This window comes from Peromyscus californicus, unplaced genomic scaffold (genome assembly GCF_007827085.1).
Source record: "Peromyscus californicus insignis strain IS unplaced genomic scaffold, ASM782708v3 Scaffold_4__1_contigs__length_199733344, whole genome shotgun sequence".
NCBI classification, from domain to species: domain Eukaryota; kingdom Metazoa; phylum Chordata; class Mammalia; order Rodentia; family Cricetidae; genus Peromyscus; species Peromyscus californicus.
In genome coordinates, this window is record NW_026294562.1 from 134,357,035 (window position 1) to 134,373,102 (window position 16,068).

General features: G+C 40.6%; 1 protein-coding gene across 4 annotated transcripts in view; it reads left to right on the forward strand.

Annotated features, from left to right (window-relative positions):
• Lrrc28 (leucine rich repeat containing 28) overlaps positions 1-16,068 on the forward strand; it is a 127,237-nt gene that overhangs the window by 48,265 nt on the left and 62,904 nt on the right. The gene's annotated exons all lie outside the window — the stretch shown is intronic.

Consider the following 16,068-nt stretch of genomic DNA (forward strand, 5'->3'; position numbering starts at 1 on the left):
ACTTATTTTAATTTTATGTAACTTGGTGTTTTGCCTGCATTTATGTCTGTGTGAGGGTGTCAGACCCCCTGGAACTAGAGTTATAAACATTTATGAGCTGCCACATGGGTACTGGGAATTGAACCTGGGTCCTTCGGAAGAGCAACTAGTGCTCTTAACCACTGAGCCATCTCTCCAGCCCCCAAATACATATTTTTTAAAGCTTAAAGGCCAGGTGTGATGGCACACACCTGTAATCCTGGAACTCGGGAGGTAGAGACAGGTGGATCTCTGTGAACTCTAGGCCAGCCTGGTCTGCCTGCTGAGTTCTAGGATAGCCAAGGCTCTATAGAGACTGGAGAATCTGCCTGGGAGTTGCTTTGTTCAAATAAACCTGTTGTTATACTTTTCCCATTTTGCTTGATCTGGCTTACTGTGTTGGCGGAGAAACCTATTATGAGGTGGCCGAAAGCCTACTAATTATTAATTTACCTTCAAGTTCTGAGAGTTCCTGTAACTCTGGTGACATGTTGGGGTTTTAACAATTCATTTATATCGTCTGAGTTGGGACATAAAGTTCAGTGTCCAGTGGTTCTGTGATTCTGGAGAGTGAATCTCAGTTATGCTCATGTATGTCCTCTGGTCTTGTGTGTTTTCGCTCATGCCTGTCCTCACAGCCTTTGCCCATGCTGGCCCAGCGGTGGTTGCTCAGCTGATCCTTTCAGGAGCCCACTTTTGTCCTTGGTGGCATTGCCTGTGGTTTTCATTTGGTACTTGGTAGACTTCGTCAGCCTTTAATCCATACTGCCTCTTGCTCTTGTGTTTGGTTTACCTTTCTTTACTGTGTGGTCTCTTGAGATAAAAACTTACATTATGTTTAGCTCACTCTTGGTAATACAAGCATTTCAAGATAAAAAACATCTCTTTAAGCTTTAGTTGCCTCTCATGCATTTTGATGTGGCATGTTTGGTTTATCTTAAGCTTTTTCATGATTTTGTTCAGTTTCTTGACCCATGAATTGTTCAGTTTCCAAGTGTTTGAAGTCTCTATTCCAACTTATTGTTGATTTCCAGTTTAATTCTGTTGTATATTTCTTGCTATATTTGACACAAAGCCTTTAAAGGTATATAGTGAATTGAGAACCTCATCCCTACAAATAGGGACTTAGCAGTCTCATGTGAATTTTGATTTTCATGTAGAAACTAGAGTCCTTCATCTGTCAGCACAGGCTTGTGGAGATCTCAGTTAGGTACCTAAACATCTAATGTTTCAGGTGCTGTGGAAGCCTAAATAGAAACAGCTCAGCAGAGAAGAAAGTGGAGCCTTTTCTAGTTCCATCATTTTCCTGTAATGTGACTTCAGGGATGAACAAAATTCTATTGGGTATACATGTGCCACATTCTCTTCATTTACTCACCTGTTGATGGACATCCAGGCTGATTCAATTTCCTGGCTATTGTGAATAGTATAGCAGTGAACATGGGTGTGCGGGTGTCTCTGTGGGATCCTGACTTTGATCCTTAACTGAGCCATATGATAGTTCTTCTAAAGAAATTATATTTTTCACTGTATGTGTGTATGCACATACACACATGTGCAGAATCGGAGGACAGTGTGTGGAGTCTTTTCTTCTATCATGTAGGTCTTGGGGATTGAATTTAGGTCATTGGACTTGGCAGCAAGCACCTTGATCCACTGAGCTATCTTTCTGAATCTCCTGTGATAGTACTATTTATAATTTTTCTTCAAGACTTCCACTGATTTTCTTAGTTAGCTGTTTTAAGAAACACCAAAATAAGACAAAAATGTTATAGAAAAAAGACAGTCTATAATAATATATTAGGAAGATGTAACAATTATAAGTATTTATGTTCTTATCCAGATAGGCCCAAAACATATGAAGCAGAAAATCATGGAATTGAAAGGGGAAATGAGGAACTCAGTTATAAATGAAGACTTTAATCCTTCTGTATTGGCATATGATCAAACAATTACAGATAGAGAAAACGAGAATGACATTGTTGTTCATCCTGAACTAATCCTTCACCTCAACAGAAATAGAACACATACTGTTCAGAATATACTATGTATACCAGTCCACAAAGCAGGTCCCAGAATCCTTCCCCGTTGTTCTGAGTTGTAGGCCTCAGCTACAATTGTCTTTCAGCCTCATTAATATAATGACAATATAGAACAGATGTGCTAACACCTGGTTTTCTTCATCTGGAAACAGTTTCGTTTTAACTTCATTTTGACAAGAATTTTACTATGTCTGTTTGTTTTGTGTGTTGGGGTGGGTGTGCCTGGAGGTCAGGGAAGAACTCGAAGGTTCCTTCCTTCTGCCGTGTGGGGCCTGAGGTTGGAGCTCAGGTTGTCAGGCGTGGCAGCAAGTATCTGTGCCCACTGAGCCATCTCACTGGCCCCTTAACTTTATTTTGAAGATAGTTTTGCTAGATGTAGAATTCGTAGTTGACATTCCGTTTTCCAGAAGATTTGCCACTCTAGCTGACACAACCATAGAGCTGAATCTCCTGCCCAAATGCTGAGGGGTGCCCTCTCTGCTCCCCAGGTCCTGTAAAGAAGTCTCCCAAGCTGACCTGACCACACAGCTGCTTTCCTTACATGGAGCTTTGCAGGTGCAAAGCATTTCTTTTTCTTTTTTCTTCTATTAAAAATAGATACTTTCATACAATATATTCTGATTACAGTTTCCCCACCCGTTATGTCTCCAGTTCCTCTCCAACTCCCTTCCCATCCAGATCCACACCCATTCTGTGTCTCCCTAGAAAACAAACAGGCGTCTGAGTAATAATAATAATAAAATAAGTAAATAAAAAACAAACAAATTGGAACATGACAAAACAACCAAATGAGAAAAAGAGCCACCAGCTGTGGTGGCGCACACCTTTAATCCCAGCACTCGGGAGGCAGAGGCAGGTGGATCTTTCTGAGTTTGAGGCCAGCTTGGTCTACAGAGCGAGATCCAGGACAGCCAAGATTGCATAGAGAGACCCTGACTCAAAAACAACAAAAAAGAAAAAAGAAAAAAAAAAGAGCCAAAGAAAAAGCACAAGAGATGCCTAGAGATGCAGAGACACACACGTGTTCATACACTCTGGAATCCCATAAAAACCCCAAACCGGAAGCCATAATATATACACCAAAGACCTGTAATGTAGAAAAACCAACAACACAAAGCAAACACCAACCAAGCAGAAAATATCCTGGCTTACCATTATAAGACAAAGAAGCTCCAAAGATGCTGTTCGGTCTGTTTGTCTTGGCTATCTGTTGGTGGGCCTGGGCCTACCCTAAGAGTGGCTTCTTCAGGGAGAGTTCCTTAAAGAAAACTAATTTTTCATTTGTAAGTGGCGATCATTGGGAGATAGCTTCTGGATTAGGGATGGAGACTTGTGTCTACTTTCAGCTCTAGGACCCATGTGGTGCAGACCTCTTGCAGGCCCTGTGCATGGCTGCCACAGTCTCTGTGGGTTTATATGTGCCCCAACCCTGTTGTGTCTAGAGGTCTTTGATTCTTTGGTATCCTTCATCCCCTCTGGCTCTTACAGTCTTTCAACCTCCTCTTCTGAGGGTCCCTCTTCTGTAAGAATGGATTCTGTAGCTTAAGGGCCGAGGTGAGGATCTGTTAGGATCTAGGCCATCATAGAGGTCACCACACTACAAAGTACGTGTGATATCTCCCCCAGGGATGGGTTCTATTTGCTAAGAAACAAAGCTCAAGATCAAGGTCTGGGATAAACGTTCTGAGGGATTTGGGTGTGGCCTAGCCCTGTAGATAGCACAGATCACCAGGCTATTATCAGTGTCTACTCCCAGCCTTCTAGTGGAAAACAGGTATATATCTCCTTTAGTGGGGAACCAACTTTGTGTGTTTAACATTCCTGGTTTCCTGGTGCTTGTCTGTGAGCACCAGGACCTTGTGCCTTCTATCATTGCTACATTCCTTTAGCAGTACAGTAGTATTTGATTTTCTCCTAGATCCCTGCCTATCTAGTCTCACATTCTTGGCTCCCTAGCAGTGTTGGGTATGGGTTCCACCTTAGTGGAGTGGGTCTTAACTCAGATCAGAAACTGCTTGGTTACTTTCACATGCTTTGTTCGCTCTTGCACCAGCATATCTTGCAGGCAGCTCAGTCTTGTAGACTGAAGGGTTTGGAGCAGGGTTGGTGTTTACCTTTTTCCTTTGGGAGTGTGCAGGGTACCTTCCAGTACCATGAACACTAGTCTGTAGAGGTGAAGGCTCTAGGCAGGCATCAGCTTGACGTCTCTGTGTTCAGTGAGTTGTGTGGGTGGTGTCTTCAGCAACAGGGCCTTACTGTTAGTTTGTGGAGAGCCACCAATAGCCTTGGCAACAGCCTGGGTTGTTTGAGGTTCCCACTGGGACGCCATTGGACAACAATTCAATTAGATGTAACCATTCCCAGTACTGGAAGCTTCTTTTGGTAATGAGAGGTTCCAGTTGTTAGTCTGTCTCCGCTGTTCTTGGTGATTTCATTTAGATCACCTTCATATATGTGTATAAGAGGGCTCTACCGTGTTAGGTTTCCAGATAACTCCTCAAACGGTCCTTGCTTTTAGCTGTCCCTTCCCGTGTCCCCTCCCTTGTCTTCTTTTTCTTCCTCCTTCCTGTTTGATTTTTCCCATTCCAGTTCCCCCACCTTGTTCTTCTATAACTGCCTATTCTAGTCCCACTTTCTAAGGGGGTCCATCGCTCCCCACAATTCCCTACTCTCTACCTAGCTTTTTTGGTTATATGGATTGTCGCTTGTTTATCAATGACATCACAGCTAACATCACATATAAGCAAAAACATACCATATTTGTCTTTCTGGGTCTGAGTTACCTCAGAATATTTTTTTCCAGTTCCTGTTATGATTTCATTTTGCAGTGGCTGAGTAATATTCCACTGTATAAACGTACCACATTATCCATTTGTCTATTGGTGGGCATACTGATTTCCAGTGTCTGACTATTGTAAATAGAGCAGCAGTGAATATGGTTGATCAAGTGTCTCTGTGGTAGGATGAAGTGCCCTTGGGCTCAAAAGTGGTATAGCCAGATCTTGAGGTAGATTGATTTCTGTCTTCCTGAGGAACCGTCACACTGATTTTCGTAGTGGCTGTACCAGTTTGCACTCCCACAAGCAATGGGGAAGTGTTTCCCTTACTCCACATCCTTGCCATCATGAGTTGCCTTTTATTGATCTTGCCGTTCTGATTTGTGAGAGATGAAATCTCAAAGTAGTTTTGATTTGCAGTTCCCTGATGGCTAAGGATGTTGAACATTTCTTTAAGTGCTTTTCAGCCATTTGAGTTTCTGTTGGTTAAACGCCACAGGCGGCGGCCATGTCGGCAGAGGAGAGTGCTGATCAGAAGAATCACAGTCATGGTTGCCTTTTTAGAGCTTTATTGGCGGGGGGAGAGGGAGGAGAGGGAGAGGGAGAGGGAGAGGGAGAGAGAGAGAGAGAGAGAGAGAGAGAGAGAGAGAGAGAGAGAGAGAGAGAGAGAGAGAGAGAGAGAGAGGACAGATGGAAGGAAGGAGCGGGAAGGAAAGAGAGGGACGCACAGAGGGCCCACCCACTTTTTAGGTTGGTGATGTAATTAAGGACATAATCCTTACAGTTTCCTCTTTTGAGAATTCTCTGTTTGTGTATGTACATCTTTTTAAATTTCAGTTGTTTTCTTGATGTTCAGTTTTTAAAATTCTTTCTATATTTTGGATATTAACCCTCTTTCAGGTAAAAATATTTTCCTGTTTTATAGGCCACTACTTTGTCCATATGATGGTGTCCTTTGCCATCAGAACCTTTTCGGTTTCATGAGCTCTCATTTATTAGTTGTTGATCTTTCTGCCTGTGCTATTGGGGTTCTGTTCAGGAAGTTGTCTCCTGTGCCAGTACGTTCAGGGCTGTTCCCCACTTTCTTTTCTACTAGGTTCAGTGTGTCTGGCCATAGGTTAAGGTCTTTGATGCATCTGGAGGTAACTGTCGTGCAGGGTGATGAGTGTGGATCTACTTACATTCTTCTACATGCGGCCATCCAGCTGGACCAGCTTCATCGTTCAAGATGCTGTCTTTTTTTTCAGTGTGTATTTCTGGCTTCTTTATTGACAATTAGGTGTCCACAGGTGTGTGGACTTCTCTCTGCATCTGTAGTTTGATTCCATTGATCAGTGTGTCTGGTTTTGTGCCAGTATCATGCTATTTTTATTATTATAGCTTTGTAGTACAACTTGAAATTGGGAATGGCAATACTTCCCGCAGTCCTTTGATTTTCAGCAGTGTTTTTATCTATTCTGGGTGTTTTGTGTTTCCATATGAAACCCAAAATAGTCCTTTCAAGCTCTGTGAAGAATTGTGTTGAAATTTTGATGGAGAGTGTATTGAATCTGTGAATTACTTTTGGTAAGGTAGTCTTTTTTTTTTGGTTGTTTCAAGACAGGGTTTCTCTGTGTAGCTTTTGGAGCCTGTCCTGTAGACCAGGATGGCCTTGAACTCATGGAGGTTCACCTGCCTCTGCCTCCCGAGTGCTGGGATTAAAGGTGTGTGCCACCACCTCCCGGTAAGGTGGTTATTTTTACTATATTAATCCTACCTATCTATGAGGGTGGGAGATCTCTCCATCTTCTGTTATCTTCTTCAGTTTCTTTCTTCAGTATCTTAAGGTTTTTAATCATACAAACCTTTCACTTGCTTGGTTAGAGTCACCCCCAAGATACTTTATGTTATTTGAGGCTATTGTGAAAAGTGTTGTTTTCCTGATTTCTTCCTCAGTCTGGTTGTCATTGTGTATAGAAGGGCTACTGATTGTGTTTTAATTTGTTACCCAGCTACTTTACTGAAACTATTTATGAGCTGTAGGAGTTTCCCAGTGGAATTTTGAGGTCACTTATATGTACTATCATAGCATCTGCAAATACAGATACCTTGACTTTTTCCCTTCCTGTTTGTATCCCCTGATCTCCTTCAGCTGTCTCATTGCTGTAGCTAAGACATCAGAGTACTATATTGAGTAGGTATGGAGAGAGAGGACAACCTTGACTTGTTCCTGATTTTAGTGGAATTGCTTTGAGTTTCTCTCTATTTAAGTTGATGTTGGCTATAGGCTTTCTGTAAACTGTCTTTGTTATAGTGAGGTATGTCTCTTGTATCTAATCTCTCTAGGACTTTCATTAAGAAGGGGTATTGGAATTTGTTAAAGGCCTTTTCTACATCTAAGGAGACGATCATGGCTTTTGTCTTTCAGGTTGTTTATATGGTGGGTTACATTTATAGATTTATGTATGTTGAACCATCTCTGAATCTCTGGGATGAAGCCTCCTTGATCATGGTGGATGATCTTTTTGATGTGTTCTTGAATTCAATTTGCAAGTATTTTATTGAGAATTTGTGCATCTGTGTTTATAGGAAAATCAGGCTGTAATTCTTTTCTTTCTTTTTTTAAGTTATTGTTTGTTTATTTGTTTGTTTGTTGTTGTTTTCCAAGACAGAGTTTCTTTGTGTAGCCTTGGCTGTCCTGGAACTAGCTCTGTAGACCAGGCTGGCCTCAAACTCACAGAGATCCACCTGCCTCTGTCTCTTGAGTGCTAGGGTATAATTCTCTTGTTTTGTTTAGTCATTATGTAGTTTAGATATCAGAGTAACTGTGGCCTCATAAAATGAATTGGGCAGTATTCATTTTGTTTCTATTTTGTGGAGTAATTGAGGAGTATTAGCATTAACTCTAGTTTGAAAGTCATCTAGGATTCTGCACTAAAACCATCCGGCCCTGAGCTTTTTGTGTTTGGGAGACTTTTAATTACAGTTTCTATTTCACTATTCTGACTTTCAATTCAGGTTATAGGTCTCTACCTGATCTTGATTTGACTGTGGTAGGTGGTTTCTATTGAGAAAACTATCAATTTCTTTTGGATTTTTCTAATTTAGTAAAGTACCGGTTTTTAAAGTATATCCTTATGAGTCTCTGGGTTTCCTCGGTGGCCCCTCTCTTTGTGTCTGACTTTGTTCATCTGGATCTTCTCCCTCTGCCTTTAGTTAATCTGGCTCAGGGTTTGTCAATCTTACTGATTTTCTCAAAGAACCAACTCTGTGCTTCATTGATTCTTTGTATTTGGTTTGTTTGTTTCTATTTTATTGATTTCAGCCCTGAGTTTGATTTCTTGCCATCTACTCCTTTGGGGTGTCATTTCTTCTTTTTATTCCAAAGGTGTGCTATTAAGTTACTAATACGAGCTCTCCCCAATTTCTTTATGTACACACTTAGTGCTGTGAACTTACAACCACTTTTCCTGTGCCCATAAGTTTGGGTATGCTGTGTTTTCATTTCATTCAATTCAGAATGTTTTAAAAATCTTTCCTGAGTTCTTTCTTGACCCATTTTTCATTGGTTGCTCAGTTTCCATGAATTTGTGAGCTTTCTCTTGTTTCTTCTGTTGTTGATACCCAGCTTTAGTCTTCAGTGCTCAGGTAGGATGCAGGGTGTAGCTTCAGTTTTCCTGTGTCTGTTGAGACTTTCTTGTGCCCAAGTTTGTGGTCACTTTTGGAGAAAGTTCCATGAAGCACTGAGAAGGTAGATTGTTTTGTACTTGGGTGAAAAGTTCTGTAAATATCTGTTTGGTCCATTTGGTTTATGGCATCAGTTAGCTCCAGCATTCCTCTCTTTAGTTTTTGTCTGGATGACCTGTCTGTTGGTGAGAGTAAGGTAGTGAAGTCTCCCACTATTACTGTGTGAGGGTCGATACGTGATTTAGGCCGTTAGTGGGGTTTCTTTTATGAACTTGGGTCCCCTTGTGTTCCGACAAATGTTTCTGAGTTGTTGTCTGCCTTGGATTGCTTTCTGGGGGCTTGGTGGTGAGGTTGTTGGTGTTGTTTTTGAGGGTTGTCCAGCGTTTTATGCTTGCTGTTGGCGGAGGAAGCACAGTGAGTTCCCCATGTACTAGGATGCTAGTCTTCTAAAATATCCCCAAGCTGTTGTTTGAGCAGTTATTTCAAACATTTCAGGGCCTTGTGGAGCTATACAGACTGCTTTTGTGGTGAATTTTGTGGCACTTCTTCCCATGCTTGGCCTCCTGTGTCACTGGACAGGTTCCTGCGCTCACAGGAACTGGCAGAAACTTGAGGGTTTGTGTTCTGTCAGTTACGGAGCAGCTCCTCCCTTGGCCCTTGGGCCTTCTCTGGGGTTTGCAGTGTCCGATTCTCTTGAGAAGAAGCTGGGGCAAGCTTTCTGCATGTTGTTCATTAACCGATTATTCTCAGTGAAAACATGGCTTTAGTAATCTTTTTTTTTTTTTTTAATGTCTGGAATTTTCCAAATGTGGCTTCTTCAGGATAATTGAATTTTCCATTCTTGTGGATTCGTTTCTAAGCATATAATCAAAGTAAAATGTAAACCTTTAATTGTAATTTTCCTAGAAAACAATAAGATGTGCATACAGCTTCACATTTTGCGTTTTCCTTACTTAGAACTTAACATCAGTTTTTATTTTCTTTAATGCAAAGAAATAAAATAATAAATGCTAAAATGAGTTTGTTTATATAGATTTTCAACTTTAGAGGATGAAAAGAATAGATTTTATAATAGAACATCGATGCACATAGTGAGCATGCAATTATTGTAACAATTGCTAGGCGCATATTGTAGTTTCAGTGTTGATTATTTACATTATAACTGAGAGGATCACAGTGTATCAGGCAAATGCTTGGCCACAAATGTGTGTGTTTTGGTTTTCTTCTATTGAGAGCAGCTGGTCTATGCCCATCGTAAGTCTGATGTAGAATGTCCGAAGCTGTGACTCACTAAGCCAAGTGGGTCTTCTTAGGCTTGAACTCTGGGCTTAGGATAAATTTCCGATTTCCTAAATAGTCTCCTAACTTTTTCATGGTAGGAACAGATTCCAAGAGTATATGCCTGCACTGCCATTGGCATTCCATGGGCCTTTTTAAAGTTAATTTTTAATTTGGAGATAATTGTAGATTCACATGCAGATATAAGTCCATATGCTTTAAACCAATCATATCATTTTTAAATTTTCCCCAGCAATTAACACAGATTAGCTGTTGCTACTTGATGGTTAATGAGAGGGACCATGTAGAAAGGTTTGGACTTAACTAAAGCCTTGTGGCAGAAATCTTGTTAAGTACCAACTATGACCAGGCTCATGAATAACAAAAAGTATCTCATGCCCTGTTCATCCCTAGCCCTGACCCCCACAAAGAGGATGCCAGGAACACCATCTTCTCCTTCTGCCAGTCTCTTTCCCAGCAATGAGACTTTTAAAATGTTAATTTGTAGTAAAAAGTATAACAAGTAAAAACTTAGATAAACGAATTAGCAACGTGTCTACAGAATTGCTAACAGAGTGAGTCCTTTTTTTTCCCATAAACCATAAAGCACTTGAATTCTAGTTCTGGATGCTCTCTTCCAGTAGGCCTCGTGTAATGTGACCGTGTTGATACATTTCTAAACTTAAGGGTGTGTAAAAATAATGGGTGGTGTGGTTGCACACACCTAGAATCCCAGCACTTTAGTAGGCTGACACCTGAGTAGGCCAGCCTGGGCTACGTACAGGTCTCAAAGCAAACCCCTATAAATAATTTACATCATACTTTTGTCACTCAGTAGTACATATACCTATTAAAATACCTATTTAAAATGCAGATACAGAGGAAACGTTAAAATTGTTTGAACATATTTTATGTCGAATCTTTTTGAACCAGAGTGCTTCTTTCTTCCTTTAGTCTTGTCGACTCCGTCTGGCTGTGGCTTGCATTATGCAGGATTTCTGTGATGGAAACCCTTGTCTGGAAATAATGAAACTTGTATTTTTGTGGAAGGATTTGGGGGGATGGTTATGAGCATGGCTTATTCTGTATGTTAGAGGAAACTTTTTAGTTACTACTGCTACTGCATTGGAAATATGGGCCAGAGGTGACTGAATGATATTTGCCTGCAGGGAGAAAGTGACTGTGTGATAGGAGAGAGTTATAAACACAGATTTGAAATTAAGATACAATTTGAAAACTCTTCGAACATCCTTTGAAAGAACAAAACAAAAATATCTGCAAATGATATTGAAAGGACTGTGGGTAGATGCAAGCATGGCTTCCAAGAAAGGTTTTCATTTGTTTAAGCTGACAGTCTAAAATTATAATCAGGACCTCACAGACTACATGTCCACAAGTATTAGCATGACAGGGACAAGAGAAACCAACTCAGATTTAGTGTCCCATTGTCATTGTCTTTGAGCAGAGTCCAAACAGCTTATTATTTTTCTTATATGAAAAGAAGATGATAGAGGCTGGAGGGAAAGCTCAGTGGTTAAGAGCACTTGTTAGCCTTGCAGAGTCCCAGGTTCAGCTCCCATCATCCACATGGTGGTTCACAGCCATCTGTAACTCCAGTTCCAGGGGATCCAATGCCCTCTTTTGATCTCTGATGGTACCAAGCTTGCATGTGATGCACACACATACATGCATGTAAAACACACATAAAATGAAAGTCTTGAGTTTTTTTGTTTTGTTTTGTTTTGTTTTTTAAGATAGTTGAAGAGCATAGAACTACTATTTAGAGTGTTAAGCACTTATGGAGCAGATAGGGAAAGTATCTCTTAAAACCTACTAGGAACCTGCTGGTGTTTTGACTTGCTAACTGCTCTGTAGGGTGCTAGTTAGACATGTAGCATTTGTATGGTCCACACCCTTCAGACCCTGAGAGCCCTGGCCTACCTGGTGTTGATGTGGCCTGAGTAAAACATGCCTCACATGCAGCTCCATGAACTCCGTGGTGCCTGTCCTCACCGTTTGATAAAAGTATTGCAGCAATTCAATGGGAGCATGTTTGAGTTCGTTTTTCTAAGTGGCTTTTTTGAATGCTATTTTGACCTGATTTCTTGTGTTTTCCTCGACTTAGTTTTTGTGATAGGAAGAGTCAAGCACAAAGTTACCTTGGAGAATGTTCATGTTCTTCAGCGTTTTCTTTGTTCATACAACCTTCCGGGGAAAATGGGAGCCTGTGTAGAACTCTTTGCCACTCCTTCTATACACATGGCTCCTCTGGCCCTTTTCTTCCACTGTCCTCACCTCCTATTATTTAGTTTTTGAAAGCTTTGTTAATACAGTGCAGACAAAAGAGTTGCAGACCACAATACAAGACTGTGAACTCTGGTGTATAGGGACTAGTTTTTTAGCCAAATATAGTCTCATGAAGGATTTCTTTTTTTTTAAAGGCTAGGAAATAAATAGAAATCTAAAGAAATATGTTTTATGAGTGCTCATTAGAAACACAATACAAAGTTCTGTGATACATTTGACAGAAACTATATAAATTTAGAATTTTTCTGCTCTATAATGATAGAACTTGTGAGACCCACAGAAGTATGGATTTGCATGACCTAAATAAACACACACATTTATTGAATTGTTTAATCTTTGTTACACTGAATTTCAGGGAACTGAACTATTAAAAAAATCCAGTTCTTAGAATTTTGATAAATTTCTGTGTGATCATTCTTACAAATAAAACCAGTTTTTAAAAACAGTGTAACAGGTGTTTAGAATCTTTTGCCTTTCTTAGAATCCCAAAATGTGTGATGCAGTACCATCATAATAACATATTAATTTTTATTACACGTGGTTACATGAGCTTAGGAGTAAAAGTTGAAGCAGCATAGCAAAGTTTAAATTTGTACATCTCTCCATGTGAAATCACCTTAAAGCAGTCGACACAAACATAAGAGTCCCGGTACTTTCAAATGAAGACTCCTAATCTGAACTTGCAAACCCAGAAGTCTCTGAGTTCCATGCAGATACTGCTAGTGTGAGTTTCCTATTGATTCCTTAGAAAGAGTTTGCATTTAGACGTCAGTTATTTATGGCTTTAGTGAGATTCTTTACTATATTGGAAAATATTTGTATATATGTGTGTAGTGTATTTGCACATATGTGCAAGTGTGAGTGGAAGTCCACATGTGTGGAGGTCGAGGGAAGACAGGACATTCTTCTCTGTCACTCTCCAGTTTGCTAACCTGGAATGAGGCAGGTGGTCACAAGCCACAGCAATCCTCCTGTCTCTGCTCTGCATAGCACTGGGGCTATAGCGGCACATACCCAGCCACACCCAACTTTTTACATGAGTGCTACGGATTTTCCTCAGGACATCATGCTTGAACCACATACACTCTTACCCACAGAACTAATCTCTGTAGCCCCTGGAAAATTTTAAACCAGTATTCAGTCAATCGTGATCATCAACTCCTCTCTATTTTTCAAGGTAGCTTCTTTTCTATGGGAACCTCAAAGAAATAACTAAATGAACCATTTGGTAATATTGTATATACACTAAATACATTCTCCTTAAAACATCTCCCTGATTTAAGCTTAGAAAGTGAGATGAAAGTAGTAACATTGTAATATTCTTTTCAGAGGACAGAATATGGGTTGCTTTTAGTTCTTGTCTGTCAAATAGTGAAATAAAGAAGTATTCTTCTCTGTGATGCTGCGCTATGTCTTGAGACTGATTATAATGGTTTTATGCCAACAATGGACACCTAGTGTTTCCTGCAAGTCAAAGCCTGGACATCTCTTTGTGCTACCTCAGTACAGAGGAAAAAGTCAGACCTAGAAGAAATCTGCAACAGACAAGCACTAAAATAAAACACAAATGAGGATCTGTGAATATGGTCTCCATGAGTCTTGAAGAATGAAGGAGCTAAAGAGCTTTTCTGAGGAGATCTATGCATCGATACAAAGCAACAATAAAGATGCTAAATGTTAGAAGAAAAGCTTTTAAAATTCCAAGAGACTATGTCTGAGGAAGGAGTCGAGCCATCTCTCTGTGCAGTTAGCTACAGGTGCCACCCAGAGCACTTTCTAGTTTGGTTTGTTTTTTCCTGCAGCGTTCTCAGTGGCATTTTGGCAGGTACTTCAGATACCAGATTATTTGGTTAGATATTCAGTAAACATCTGGGAAATAACTTATTTTTAAGAATCTTGACTGGGGTTCTAGTGAGTAATTTACTATTATACAAGGCACCAGGAAAATGTCAGAGCAGGTGATTTTTCTTAATTGAAGTGGTATCTTTTAACCTAAGAATTTCTTACTGGGGATTTATTGACAAGCTTGACACTTAGACATAATTGAGTCAAATAGTTTCTTATGCTTCTCAAATGCCATACGTGCAGGTGTATTTGACTTTAAAACTCCCTTGTAAATAATTACCTTTCATAAATATGGCATCTGTTAATGGAAATTCGTAATTGCTAACTTGATTCTTTTTAATGTTTGTGAGTGCATGTATGTATATGTGTGTATTATATGTGTGCAGGTGTACACATTTGCCAGGGAAGGTATTGGATCCCCTGGAAGTGGAGTCACTGACAGCTGTGAGCTTCCATTTGGGTGTTGGTAACTGAACCTAGATCAAGAGCAGTGAGCACCCTTAACTACTGAGCTGCCTCTCCACCACCACTAATTTAATTTTTTTACTTTAAAAAGTTATATATCACTGTATTTGTAAAATACGTAAGTGATAACTTATTTTCATTGTGCTTCCTGATATTCTCAGCGATGACAAACTTCTGGGTAGTAAAGCTGTGAATGTACAACCAGCCCTTTGTGATTATGTGCAGTGGTGTTCTATCCTGGCAGGCCCCAAGTTTGCAGGCCTATGAATGTTCAAAGTGTTCTTTATAACCAAGTCTATTTCCAGGTCAGGGTCTTGCTGTGGGATGGTCTGTATGTCAAATGTGTTGCTGATTGGTCAATGAATAAATCACTGATTGGCAGTGGCCAGGCAGGAAGTATAGGCGGGACTAACAGAGAGGAGAATTGAGAGAACAGGAAGCTGGGAGGGGAGACACTGCCAGCCGCCATCAGGACAAGGAAGATGTAAAGTACCGGTAAGCCACAAGCCACGTGGCAAGGTATAGATTAATAGAAATGGATTAATTTAAGCTGTAAGAACAGTTAGCAAGAAGCCTGCCACGGCCATACAGTCTGTAACCAAAATAAGTCTCTGTGTTTACTTGATCGGGTTTGAGCGGCTTGGGACTGGCGGGTGAGAGAGATTTGCCCTGACTGTGGGCCAGGCAGGAAAACTCTAGCAACAGGGTCTATTGACTATTCTTTTCAGTCTCTGACTGTGGGCTTTGTCCTGTTTTTGTTTGTTTGTTTGTTTTCGAGACAGGGTCTCTCTGTGTAGTTTTGGTGCCTGTCCTGGATCTTACTCTGTAAACCAGGCTGACCTCGAACTCACAGAGATCTGCCTCCCAAGTGCTGGGATTAAAGGTGTGTGCCATCACCACCCGGCTTTTTTTTTTTTTTTTTTTTTGTTTTTGTTTTGGTTTTGGTTTTGGTTTTTCGAGACAGGGTTTCTCTGTGTAGCTTTGCGCCTTTTCCTGGAACTCACTTGGTAGCCCAGGCTGGCCTCGAACTCACAGAGATCCGCCTGCCTCTGCCTCCCAAGTGCTGGGATTAAAGGCGTGCGCCACCACTGCCCGGCTTGTTTTGTTTTTTGATGCATGTCTAGTTTTTGTTTGTTTGGGGGTTTTGTTCTTTCTGGATTTTTTGTTTTGCTTTGGAGCTAAGGGTTGTTTTAATAGTCATCACTATGGCTGTTACACAGGGACTCTAGATTATTTTGTGTTCCTCCACAGCGTATTGGCATTGGTTCTACTCTGCCTGGTCATCTTGAGCTTGGTAAGCATAGATGTTGCATTGTGTGAAGGTTCTCATGGTCACACTAACTCTTTTTTTAAAGGTAGCTACTTTTATAAAATTGAGTTTTGGTATCCAGCAGTGTTGTTTTTATATTTTTTTTAAGTCTTGTTTAAATCTTTCAGTAACTTGATAATTTTAATGAGTCTTCAGCTTTTCTTAGTGTATATCTGGGTACCTTACACTTCTGGTCCATAGTGTAAGTATGAGATAGCTGTCTGGCACTTGTGAAAATCCTGGGTATTTTCCAACTTGAAGTCAGAGCCTGTCTTAACGGCCACCTTGCCACCTTCCTCCTCAGTTGCCTCCTGGCTTTGTTGGGATGGAGCTGAGGTCTTCCTCTGGGATGTGGTTCTTA